Raw genomic sequence first — 13,263 nt, 5'->3', positions numbered from 1 at the left:
GGAGCTCTGCTGACTGCCTCCGCAGGTGGCTCTGCCCTGGGTAGGGGCTGAGGAAGCAGTTCTGGCCTCAGCTCTCCTGAGCTCAGCACAGCTTTCCCATGAAGGGATGCCATCCAGTCAGCACGTGTGAAAACCAGGCCCAGCCCCAGCTCTTCTGGGACCTTCCGTCATGCTCTCCTTACCTCTCCAAAAGCTAGTAATCTACAATGGCCAGAGGTGGAATTAACAAAAAGACATATGCACCCCTATGTTTATTGCAGCACTATTTGCAATAGCCAAGATATGGAAGCAACCTAAGTGTCCATCAGTAGATGAATGGATAAAGAAGATGTGGTACATATACACAATGGAATATTATTCAGCCACGAAAAGAAAACAAATGCTACCTTTTGCAACAACATGGACGGAGCTCAGTGAAATAAGTCAGGCAGAGTAAGACAAGTACCAAATGATTTCAATCATTTGTGGAGTATAACAACAAAGCAAAACTGAAGGAACAAAACAGCAGTAGACTCACAGACTCCAAGAAGGGACTAGCAGTTACCAAAGGGGAGGGGTGGGGGAGGGAGGGTGAGGATGGTGGGAGAAGGGGATTAAGGGGCATTATAATTAGCACTCACAATATAGGTAGGTCATGGGGAAGGCAGTATAGCACGGACAAGACAAATAAAACTCTTCAGCATCTTACTACGCTGATGGACAGTGACTGCAGTGGGGTGTGTAGGGGACTTGATAATATGGGTGAATGTTGAAACCACAATGTTGATCATGTGAAACCTTCATAAGACTGTACCTCAGTGATACCTTAATTAAAAAAAGAAACTGGGAGGAGCCAAGATGGCGGCATGAGTAGGGCAGCGGAAATCTCCTCCCAAAACCATATATATTTTTGAAAATACAACAAATACAACTATTCCTAAAAGAGAGACCAGAGGATACACTACAACAGCCAGGCTACATCTACATCTGCGAGAACTCGGCATCTCACGAAAGGGGTAAGATACAAGCTGCGGCCTGGTGGGACCAGAGTGCCCCCTGACCCACAGCTCCCCAGCAGGAGGAAGGGACTTGGAGCGCAGAGGGAGTGGAAGCGCAGGACTGCTAAATAACCAGCCCTAGTAATCCGCACCGGGAGCACAGACACACATTGCATGGTGTGCTGGATATCAGGGAAACGTAAAAGTAAAATTTGAGAGTGGGTCCCCGCAACTGGCTCCCCTGGGACAAAAGAAAACCAAGTCCTTTTTGAAAGTCTTAAAGGGACAGGGGCTTCACAGCTGGACAGAATCGTCCCAGCACAACTCACCCAGCAGGCTGGGAATCCTGAGGAACGTCAGGCGCCCCAGCCCCCTGGGAGGCAGCACAGCTCTGAAGCCCCTCACCAAGATAAGCACCCTGCCATTCGTTCCCCCGCTGGCATGGCCCCACCACAATGGCTGAGCAGCCGGAGAGGGGCTGCACCCATAGCAACTGCCCAGAGTCTCTAACCAGCGCTCAGCCACCTGGGCCAGACCCAGAGGCCACCGCTGGCATGCAGCTGCCTGGTGCAGGCAGAGGAGGCCAGGGCAAGGTGCAAAGGGGTGCCTTTCTTGCAGGAGAGCACAACCAGCATGCCTGCCACTCCCCGCAGGGCACTGGGTTTCCCCGAGGGCTGCTCTGCCCACGGCGGCTCAGGATTAATCTGGACGCTGGTCCCAATGTGCGGGTAACTGACACAGGCAGCGGAGAAGGGCAAAGCGACCAGCAAGCCGGAAGGGACCTTGTTCTCCCAGCTGATACATGTGCCACCTGCCTGTGACTACCTCTATCACCATGAAAGGCAGAAAAAAATTTGTCCAGTCCAGAATTACCCAGAAAACCCCTGAGAGAGGGCCTGGGGAGATAGAAATAACCAATATTCCTGAAAAAGAATTCAAACTAAAGGTCATAACCATGCTGATGGACCTACAGAGAAATATGCAAAAGCTAAGGGATCGAGTCAGGAGGGAGAATACAGAAATAAAACAATCTCTGGAGGGACTTAAGAGCAGACTGGATGAGGTGCAAGAGACCATTAATGGAATAAAAATCAGAGAACAGGAATACAGAGAAGCTGAGACTAGAGAGATACAAGGATCTCCAGGAATGAAAGAATATTAAGAGAACTGTGTGATGAATCCAGATGGAACAATATTCGCATTATAGGGGTACCAGAAGAAGAAGAAGAGAGAAAAAGGGATAGAAAGTGTCTTTGAAGAAATTGCTGAAAACTTCCCCAAACTGGAGGAGGTAATAGTCTCTCAGACCATGGAAGCCCGCAGATCTCCCAACACAAGGGACCCAAGGAGGACAACACCAAGACATATAATAATTAAAATGGCAAAGATCAAAGACAAGGACAGAGTATTAAAGGCAGCCACAGAGAAAAAAAAGGTCACCTACAAAGGAAAACCCATCAGGCTATCATCAGACTTCTCAACAGAAACCCTACAGGCCAGAAGAGAATGGCATGATATATTTAATGTAATGAAACAGAAGGGCCTTGAACCAAGAATACTGTATCCAGCACAATTATCATTTAAATATGGAGGGATTAAACAATTCCCAGGCAAGCAAAAGTTGAGGGAATTTGCCTCCCACAAACCACCTGTACAGGAGATTTTAAAGGGACTGCTCTAGATGGAAGTACTCCTAAGGCTAAATAGATGACACCAGAGAAAATAAAATCACAACAAAGACAGCAGACCAACCAAATACTAACTAAAGGCAAAAAATAAAATCAACTATGCACAAAAGCAGTCAAAGGAAACACAACAGAGTACAGAATAAAACACCTAACATATAAAGAATGGAGGAGGAGGAATAAGAAGGGAGAGAAATAAAGAATCATCAGACTGTGTTTATAATAGCTTAATAAGCGAGTCAAGTTAGATAGTAAAGAAGCTACCCTTGAACCTTTGGTAACTGCAAATCTAAAGTGTGCAATGGCAATAGCACATATCTTTCAATAATTACCCTAAATGTAATAGGACTGAATGCACCAATCAAAAGACACAGAGTAATAGAATGGATAAAAAAGCAAGACCCATCTATATGCTGCTTACAAGAGACTCACCTCAAAGCCAAAGATATACACAGACTAAAAGTGAAGGGATGGAAAAAGATATTTCAAGCAAACAATAGAAAGAAGAAAGCAGGTGTTGCAGTACTTGTATCACACAAAATAGACTTCAAAACAAAGAAAGTAACAAGAGATAAAAAGGATATTACATGATGATAAAGGGCTCAGTCCAACAAGAGGATATAACCATTATAAATATATATGCACCCAACACAGGAGCACCACCATATGTGAAACAAATACTAACAGAACTAAAGGTGGAAATGGAATGCAATGCATTTGTTCTAGGAGACTTCAACACACCATTGACCCCAAAGGACAGATCCACCAGACAGAAAATAAGTAAGAACACAGAGGCACTGAACAACACCCTAGAACAGATGGACCTAACAGACATCTATAGAACTCTACACCCAAAAGCAGCAGGATACACATTCTTCTCAAGTGCACATGGAACATTTTCCAGAATAGACAATATACTAGGTCACAAAAAGAGCCAAGGCAAATTCAAAAGATTGAAATTGTACCAACCAACTTCTCAGACCACAAAGGTATAAAACTAGAAATAAATTGTACAAAGAAAACAAAAAGGCTCACAAACACTTGGAGGCTTAACAACATGCTCCTAAATAATCAATGGATCAATGACCAAATTAAAACAGAGATCAAACAATATGTGGAGACAAATGACAACAACAGCACAAAGCCTCAACTTCTGTGGGATGCAGCGAAGGCAGTTCTAAGAGGAAAGTATATGGCAATCCAGGCATATTTAAAGAAGGAAGAACAATCCCAAATGAATAGTCTAAAGTCACAATTATTGAAACTGGAAAAAGAAGAACAAATGAGGCCCAAAGTCAGCAGAAGGAGGAACATAATAAAGATCAGAGAAGAAATAAATAAAATTGAGAAGAATAAAACAATAGAAAAAATCAATGAAACCAAGAGCTGGTTCTTTGAGAAAATAAACAAAATAGATAAGCCCCTAGCCAGACTTATTAAGAGAAAAAGAGAATCTACACACATCAACAGAATCAGAAATGGGAAAGGAAAAATCATGACGGACCCCACAGAAATACAAAGAATTATTAGAGAATACTATGAGAATCTATATGCTAACAAACTGGATAACCTAGAAGAAATGGACAACTTCCTAGAAAAATACAACCTTCCAAGACTGACCAAGGAAGAAACAGAAAATCTAAAAAGAACAATTACCAGCAACAAAATAGAATCAGTGATCAGAAAGCTACCCAAGAACAAAATCGCTGGTCCAGATGGATTCACTGCTGAATTTTATCAGACATATAGAGAAGACATATCCATTCTCCTTAAAGTTTTCCAAAAAATAGAAGAGGAGGGAATACTTCCAAACTCATTGTATGAAGCAAGCATCACTGTAACACCAAAACCAGGCAAAGACCCCACAAAAAAAGAAAATTACAGAGCAATATCCCTGATGAACATAGATGCAAAAACACTCAACAAAATATTAGCAAACCGAATTCAAAAATACATCAAGAAGATCATACACCATGATCAAGTGGGATTCATCCCAGGGATGCAAGTATGGTACAACATTAGAAAATCCATCAACATTATCCACCACATCAACAAAAAGAAGGACAAGAACCACATGATCATCTCCATAGATGCTGAAAAAGCATTCGACAAAATTCAACATCCATTCATGATAAAAACTCTCAACAAAATGGGTAAATGGGTAGAGAGGGCAAGTACCTCAACATAATAAAGGCCATATATGACAAACCCACAGCCAACATCATACTTAACAGTGAGAAGCTGAAAACTTTTCCTCTAAGATCGGGAACAAGACAGGGATGCCCACTCTCCCCACTGTTATTCAACATAGTACTGGAGGTCCTAGCCACGGCAATCAGATAAAACAAAGAAATACAAGGCATCCAGATTGGTAAAAAAGAAGTCAAACTGTCACTATTTGCAGATGACATATTATTGTACATAAAAATCCTAAAGATTCCACTCCAAAACTACTAGAACTAATATCTGAATTCAGCAAAGTTGCTGGATACAAAATAAATACCCAGAAATTTGTTGCATTCCTTTACACTAACAATGAACTAGCAGAAAGAGAAATCAGGAAAACAATTCCATTCACAATTGCATCAAAAAGAATAAAATACCTAGGAATAAACCTAACCAAAGAAGTGAAAGACCTATACCCTGAAAACTACAAGACACTCAAGATAAATTAAAGAGGACACTAACAAATGGAAACTCATCCCATGCTCTTGGCTTGGAAGAATTAATATTGTCAAAATGGCCATCCTGCCTAAAGAAATCTACAGAGTCAATCCAATACCTATCAAAATACCAACAGCATTCTTCAACGAACAGGAACAAATAGTTTTAAAATTCATATGGAACCATAAAAGACCCCGAATTGCCGAAGCTATCCTGAGAAGGAAGAATAAAGCAGGGTGATCTCACTTCCCAACTTCAAGCTCTACTACAAAGCCACAGTAATTAAGACAATTTGGTACTGGCACAAGAACAGAGCCACAGACCAGTGGAACAGATTAGAGACTCCAGACATTAACTCAGACATATATGGTCAATTAATATACAATAAAGGAACCATGGACATACAATGGGGGAAATGACACCCTCTTCAATAGCTGCTGTTGGCAAAACTGGATAACTTCATGTAAGAGAATGAAACTGGATCATTGTCTAATCCCATACACAAAAGTAAATTTGAAATCGATCAAAGACCTGAATGTAAGTCATGAAACCATAAAACTCTTAGAAAAAAACATAGGCAAAAATCTCTTGGACATAAACATGAGTGACTTCTTCATGAACATATCTCCCCGGGCAAGGTAAACAAAGCAAAAATGAGCAAGTGGGACTATATCAAGCTGAAAAGCTTCTGTACAGCAAAGGACACCATCAATAGAACAAAAAGGCATCCTGCAGTATGGGAGAATATATTCATAAATGACACATCCCATAAGGGGTTGACCTCCAAAATACAGAAAGAGCTCACACACTTCAACAAACAAAAAGCAAATAATCCAATTAAAAAATGGTCAGAGGAGCTGAACAAACAGTTCTCCAAAGAAAAAATTCAGATGGCCAATTACACATGAAAAGATGCTCCACATTGCTTGTCATCAGAGAAATGCAAATTAAAACCACAATGAGATATCACCTCACACCAGTAAGGATCACTACCATCCAAAAGACAAGCAACAACAAATGGTGGTGAGGTTGTGGAGAAAGGGGAACCCTCCTACGCTGCTGGTAGGAATGTAAATTAGTTCAACCATTGTGGAAAGCAGTATGGAGGTTCCTCAAAAAGCTTAAAATAGAAATACCATTGGACCCAGGAATTCCACTCCTAGGAATTTACCCTAAGAATGCAGCAGCCCAGTTTGAAAAAGATATATGCACCCCTATGTTTATCGCAGCACTATTTACAATAGCTAAGAAATGGAAGCAACCTAAGTGTCCATCAGTAGATGAATGGATAAAGAAGATCTGGTACATATACACAGTGGAATATTATTCAGCCATAAGAAGAAAACAAATCCTACCATTTGCAACAACATGGATGGGGCTAGAGGATATTATGCTCAGTGAAATAAGCCAGGTGGAGAAAGACAAGTATGAATTTCACTCATCTGTGGAGTATAAGAACAAAGAAGAAACTGAAGGAGCAAAACAGCAGCAGAATCACAGAACCGAAGAATGGACTAACAGTTACCAAAGGGAAAGGAACTGGGGAGGATGAGTGGGAAGGGAGGAATAAGGAGGGGGGTGGTAAGAAAGGGGGCATTATGATTAGCATGTATAATGTGTGTGGGGGGGCATGTGGAGGGCTGTACAAAGACAGAGAAGACAAGTAGTGATTCCACAGCGTCTTATTATACTGATGGACAGTGACTGTAATGGGGTATGTGGGGGGGACTTGGTGATGGGGGGAGTCTAGTAAACATAATGTTCCTCATGTAGTTGTAGATTAATGGTACCCAAAAAAAAGAAACTGAACATACGGCCACTCTGATTACAAATGCAACTGTGGAAGACAAAGCAAGCCTTGAAGATGATGTTAGAAAATATCCTAAAGCCCTTGAGATAAGGAAGGGTTTCTACAAAAAGTGTAAAAAGCACCAGTGTTAAAGAAAAAGATTGATAAAGAAAGAATTCCTGCCAATTAGTGAGAAAAAGACAGACATCTAAATTGATAAAAAGACAAAGGACTTGAAGAGGCACTTAAGAGGAAATCCAGGCGGCCAATACACTTAGTGCTTCTGCCCAGCAGTAAGCAGGGGAATGCACAGCAGACCCACAAGGAGAGCTGCCTACCCGACAGGCTGAGTGGAAGTCCAGGCTGGGCTCTTACTGGGGGAGTCCAGCTGATAGGATCTTGGTAGGCTAAGATAGGCCCACACTGTGGTCCGCAGGGCCTTAGATGACACCAGGAGCACATCCATTCTCAGCAGCATTGTTTGTAACAGCCCCATGTGTCCCTCTGCAGTGGGAGAGAGAAATAAACCTGTATAGTCAAATAATGGGATATTATTGGTAATAAAATGAATGAAGTACAACCAAATGCAACAAAATGGATGAACCTTGAACATACGCTGAGTGAAAAAAAAAACAGACCCCATATGTATGGTGCTGTTTATGTGAGTTTCAAAAATAGACAATAACTTAATTGTAATGTTTGAGGATATATGTTCACTGACAAGTAAGTGATTACTGATGTTACTGGAACAACCAGGATGTGTCCACCTTTGGGGCCCCTTGGGATTGCTGCCAGCATCTTAGTTCTTGACCTGGGTGGTGGTTACAGAAGTTTTGCTTTATAGTAATTCACAATTATGTCATAGACTTTCCCTGGGTACTATGTTTTACGATTTAAAAAGGTTTCTATGAAGGACCTGAAAGCGATTATTGTAGTTTTACACAAATGGAATCACCTACCAGTGATAGCATCACATAGGATTCTTTAATAACGCTGTATCCCAAACAATCCAAAAAAAAAGACAAGACGGTGAGGGCACAGAGGGCTCTGGGATGATGGTGGCACTGATGTCAAGGTGAATAGAAGTTTGAGTAAAGTCACTTCTAGGAGAGTAAGAGTGAAAAACATTTTCTAAAGGTATTTCATACAAAATATGATTTGAAATAGGCACCTCAGGCCAAATTAGTAGATATTATAAATAGACATCCATTTCATTTTCATTCTCAAAAAGTCAAGCCCAAGTTGATCACATCTTTTGCTGGAGTGCAGTCCACATCTGGGCAGCCCTAGGAGCTGGGCTCAGCCCCTCTGGACGGAGCACAGAGATACAGGGAGGCAAAGCAGTTTGCTGGCGCTCCACAGCTAGTCAGAATTCTGGGCTGCGCATCAGAATGTGAAAGGGAATTCATGGGTATTGTGTAGCTCACAGGGAACCAGGCTCAGAACACAGGTGGAGTCCAAGGGCACAGAGCCAGAACCACAGCGCCGGGCCTGCTGTGGCGGCCATATGACCAGCTGTGGGCAGAGATGACGTGGGCCCCGCCTGCTGGCCGTGGCTGCCATGGGTGGGGTGCATTCCAGTCTGCCCGTTCTATTTGTCACTCACTGCAGACCCGAAGGCCCAGGCTTGAGTATCCTGTTGGCCAACACTGAGTACTTTGCCCATGTCTTAGGAACTAGGGGTTTGCAGGAACAAGGATCTTGTCTTTTAGTGTCCCTACCAAGACTCCCAGATTTCCCAGGCAATGGAAAGTAGTTCACACACAGAAGAGTCAAAAATCATCATTGTCCCATTAGATCCAGTTAGTGGGCTGGGACTGATGTCTGGGACTACATGAATCTCTACCATCCCGTCCCTTCTGCCTGCTTCGGATCTGGAGGCTGAGATGGGTGACAAGCACCAGTCACCAGGGGCAGTGTCCTCACCCCTTGCATAGTTGCTGGTGCCCCTTCCTAGTGAACAGAAAGCTCGCCCTCTGCTGGACTGGGTGGCTGCAGGCAGGAGCCCCCTGAGGTCACCCCACACAACAGTCAGTCCTGACAGCAGCTCTTCAGTTCCACCCATGCCCGTAAGCGGCAGGACGGAGGATGGTGCGGGCCCAAGAACAAAACCTGCCGGGTTCCCGTGCAAAAGAACTCGTAGCCTCACCTCAATGCCAGCTGCATTGCACAGCTGCCTTTAATGGCCTCAGTGTAAAATTTCTGAGTTCCTATTTCTGGCTCTATTGTGTTTCCAAGTAAATGTTTTAGGGATGAAGTGCTTTGTGCACTACCTTTTCCCAGTTTATATTTTACAGTTGTCACTCTTTCTGTCTAAATGATGAAGATCATCAGTTAAAGGAAGCTTTAGGAATGCCGTTTGGGATTGTTTAACAAGCTACTTCACTGACTGGTATAGTTCTGTAGGTGTTGTCAGTTGACAAATGCTGGAGAATGGTCACAGATCCTCTGGACAGATAGTGGAAGTGATTTGCAGAAACTAGTATGTGCTCATGCACCTGCGGGGGAAAGAGAGAGAGGGAGACAGTCAATTTGATTGAGGTGTGGAGAGGTTTCCATAGGCAGCCAAAGATAAATATGTCTCCTGATCCAAAGGAAGTCAAAAATAAGAAAATTTAATAAAGGAAATCTCTCCAGAAACCAAAAAGGGCCATGGCAGGGACTGGAGTGCCAGGGATCCCTGACCAGGGCCTCTGGACCTCCAAGAAGGCTGGCAAGCTCAACCTGAAGCCATGTGAGGCATCTGCTGCCCAGGTAGAAGGGAGTGACTTGGACAGTCATGTGCACGAGCCAGGTGGCTGTGAGAGCCCAGACCGTTGTCCTCGTTGACCAAGGATGACCCTGGCATGACACGGGAGGTGCAGAGACCACTGAGAGGAACCTCAGGCAGTTGGCCCTGAAGCCTATGCTCTTAATCCCAGCTCTCGACTGCTTCTCAGCAGTTTCAGGATTTCTCTGAGGAGGCAACATTTTAGCAGAAGCCTGAATAAAGGAAAGGAGTGAGGTCCTGGATCTCGAGGAGAGTGGAGTGAACAGAAGGAGCAACTAGTGCAAAGGCCCAGGACCAGCAAGGAGGCCAGGGTGAGTGGAGCTCAGGAAACAGGAGGCTGAACTGAGCTCAGAGAGCCTGGAGGGAGAGGGCCTTTGGGGTATTGGCAAAGCCACAAGTTCATGATGAAACTCCTCCGGGATGAGTTACCAGGAAGTGTACACAGGGTAGTTGTAAGTGCAGAAGGGTGAGTAAAAGATTATGTTTAATTTACACTGATTTCCTTAAGTAGGTGTGGCAGGTAGACCCTAGGTGTCCCCCATGGTCTCTGTCCCCGGTATAATCTGTCCCTTCAATGTGGGCTGACCTGTAACTTTCTTCTGGCTAGTAGAATACTGCAGAGGTAAAGGGATTTTGCAGGTGTGAGGAAGGACCCAAATCTTTTGATTTTGAGTTATCAAAAAGGAGACTATCCTTGGGCAGCCTCAAGGATCTGAGGATGGACAACAGCCAGCAAGAAGCTGGGGCCCTCAGTCATCAGCTGCAAGGAAATGAATCCTGCAACAACTTGAATGGGCCTGGTAGCAAATTCTTCCCACTTATGCATCCAGGTGAGAACAGCCTGGCCCACACCTTGACTGCAGCTTCGTGAGACTCTGAGCAGAGAACCCAGCTGAGCTGTGCTGCCTCTGACCCACGGACACTGAGAAAATAAGTGTGCTGTTTGAAGCTGCTAGATCTTCAGTACTTGTATAGGATAGAAAACAAATACAGCGAGAGATTGCCAACGTATATATGGGTATGTTGTTTCCCCTGATTATAAAGTGAGGCTGTATATTTGTTTCTGTCTAAGTAGAAAGAGGCAGACACAGGGACCAAGGAACAAAGCCAGGGGCCCAGAGAAAGCAGGAACTGTCAGCACTTGGGCTTCCTCTTTGGGGCCTGCAACCCCGGGGAAGTATCAAAATAAATACAGTGGTAACCCTAGAGAGGTATTTTTTTTTAAACAGAGGAACAGTGAAGTTGTTAGTTAAATCCATAATATTGATATTTAGATAAGAAATCAGTTCTGTAGACATTACATAAAGATATACTTTATTTGCTAAGATGTTTGCAATATTCAAAAGAATCAACCAGTGCTAGATTTATAACTGCAGGTTAAATTGTTTAAGAGAATGATTTTATTTGTAATCATTTTCAGATGTGAAAAAAACTGATTGGTAACATTTGGTTCACTAAAGGGAAGAGCTTAAATTGAGCACTAAACAAAATGTAGGGAGTGTGGACGTCCTGTCTGTGCCAGATGCTCCCGCGACAGTGAGGAACCTCATCAACAAGGGAAAAGGATCTGGGTTCTGGAGTCTGAGTGGGGGGCCCTGTCTCCTACCAACAGGGCCATGTGTGGCATTGTAATAAGACAGAGGACAGAGATCATGGATATCTTGATGGAGGTGCAAAGATCTCCCAGTGAAAAACACAAAACTCCCAACAATGCATGGAGTGTCCATGTGAGAAAAAGTCAACTTTAGGGAATTACATGACTGGGTCCACTCTGAACCCCAGCCCCATGATCCCTGTGGGGGTGGGGTGCTGCCATATTTTACCTAATAAATGCTGGGTGTGCCAATGCCTTGTGCAAGGTCCCCAGGCAGCACCTAGTGTTCAGTACACACATCGCCTCGTGGACTCTCCCAGAAATCTGATGAAGTGATGTGGGTGTTATCCCATCTTACAGATGAAGAAACTGAGTCACAGGTGGGCCCCCCCTAGTTAATAGATAAGGAATAGGAGGGCCAGAACCCAGATAGTCTGATCTCTAGAGCTTAATCAGAAAGCTGCGGGGGAACCCTCCCGACCATGCTGGCTCCACCGGGGGATAAGGACACGTCCAGAAACAATATAAATACCAAGAGCTGACGTTCCCATGAAGACGCACCAAGTGGGTGATGTGGGGACTCAGAAGGAAGGAAAGACTGGCCTGCACGGAGGGTGCTTCTCAGGGCATGAGATCTGCTTGGATACGTGAAAGTGCTTGGATTGTGTGCCTGGACAGGGGGAGCTGAGCACAGTGGGCCTTAAGCACAAGTCTTCGGGTAGTTGGTGTGAGGGGCACAAAGAGGGACTGGGACTGGGAGGCAGCAGGGAGGCTTGTAGGCGACAGAAGCCAGGACTTGCAGACACAAGATGGAAAATAAGACTGTTTCTTCAGTAAGGCTGTTGTTTAGACAAAAACTAGGGATCCTGGTTCCTGAATGAAGGCACACTCTGAAATAAAGAGGACTAAAGGTTGCATTATGCAGAGCCCCAAAGATACAAAATTATCCTATGACATCCAGTTATACTTTTTGTAATGATGTGAACTTCAGATAACAGTTCAGATTTGAAAATGGATTCTCAGGCAAGGTGGTATGAAGTGTGCATTTCACACCTGTGACAGTTTTTAACCTGCCACAGCCAGGCTGAAGTGCTAAAGGTCAGGGAACACGGGACGTGGCCTGGACAGAGTGGGCCCTGCCAGGCATCTCCCCCAGCCCTTTTTTGGGCCCTGACACCAGCCTTATGCACAGCCCCGGGGACCCCCTGTCTCCTGGCAGAGGCGTAGAACTGCATTTCCCTTTTCCTTAGGTCTGCGCTGGAACTGCAGAGGAACCTCACTTGGGAAAGTAAGGGAAAAGACCCACAGAAATGAATGAACAGTGGTCTCATTTGAGGGGAGCTTGGTTGCTGGAATTTATGGGCCCATTCTTGCCTACTCACCGTTAAGGCCACAATCCTTGGTCCACCTGTGCCGACTGACACTTTCTAGGGACACAGGGCAAAGCCTGATACTGGGCCTTTGTCTTTGGTGTGTGGCTGGCTCTTCAGCCCGCTCCTCTCGTAAGTCATTGTTTTTATCAAAGATCCCCCTGGCGGTGGTATTAAATCAGCTTCTCACTGAACCATCCCAGCTCCTAGAGGCCACATTCGGTTGGTGGCGCCCTGAGCCTCTTCCTAGTGGTCGGACTCTAGGCTCAGAACCTGAGACTCTTCGTGGCAAGGCCAGATGGGGAGGCTGCGCTCTGTCCCCTGTGGAGCCAGCCTGCCCGGTTCCTCCCCCTCTTCTCTGCCGGCCATGGCCCTGCCCCCTGTGGCCTTCCCCTCAGTCCCTCCTTCATGTCA

This window comes from Manis pentadactyla, chromosome 10 (assembly GCF_030020395.1).
Source record: "Manis pentadactyla isolate mManPen7 chromosome 10, mManPen7.hap1, whole genome shotgun sequence".
Lineage (NCBI taxonomy): Eukaryota > Metazoa > Chordata > Mammalia > Pholidota > Manidae > Manis > Manis pentadactyla.
Note: the sequence above shows the minus strand (reverse complement) of the source record.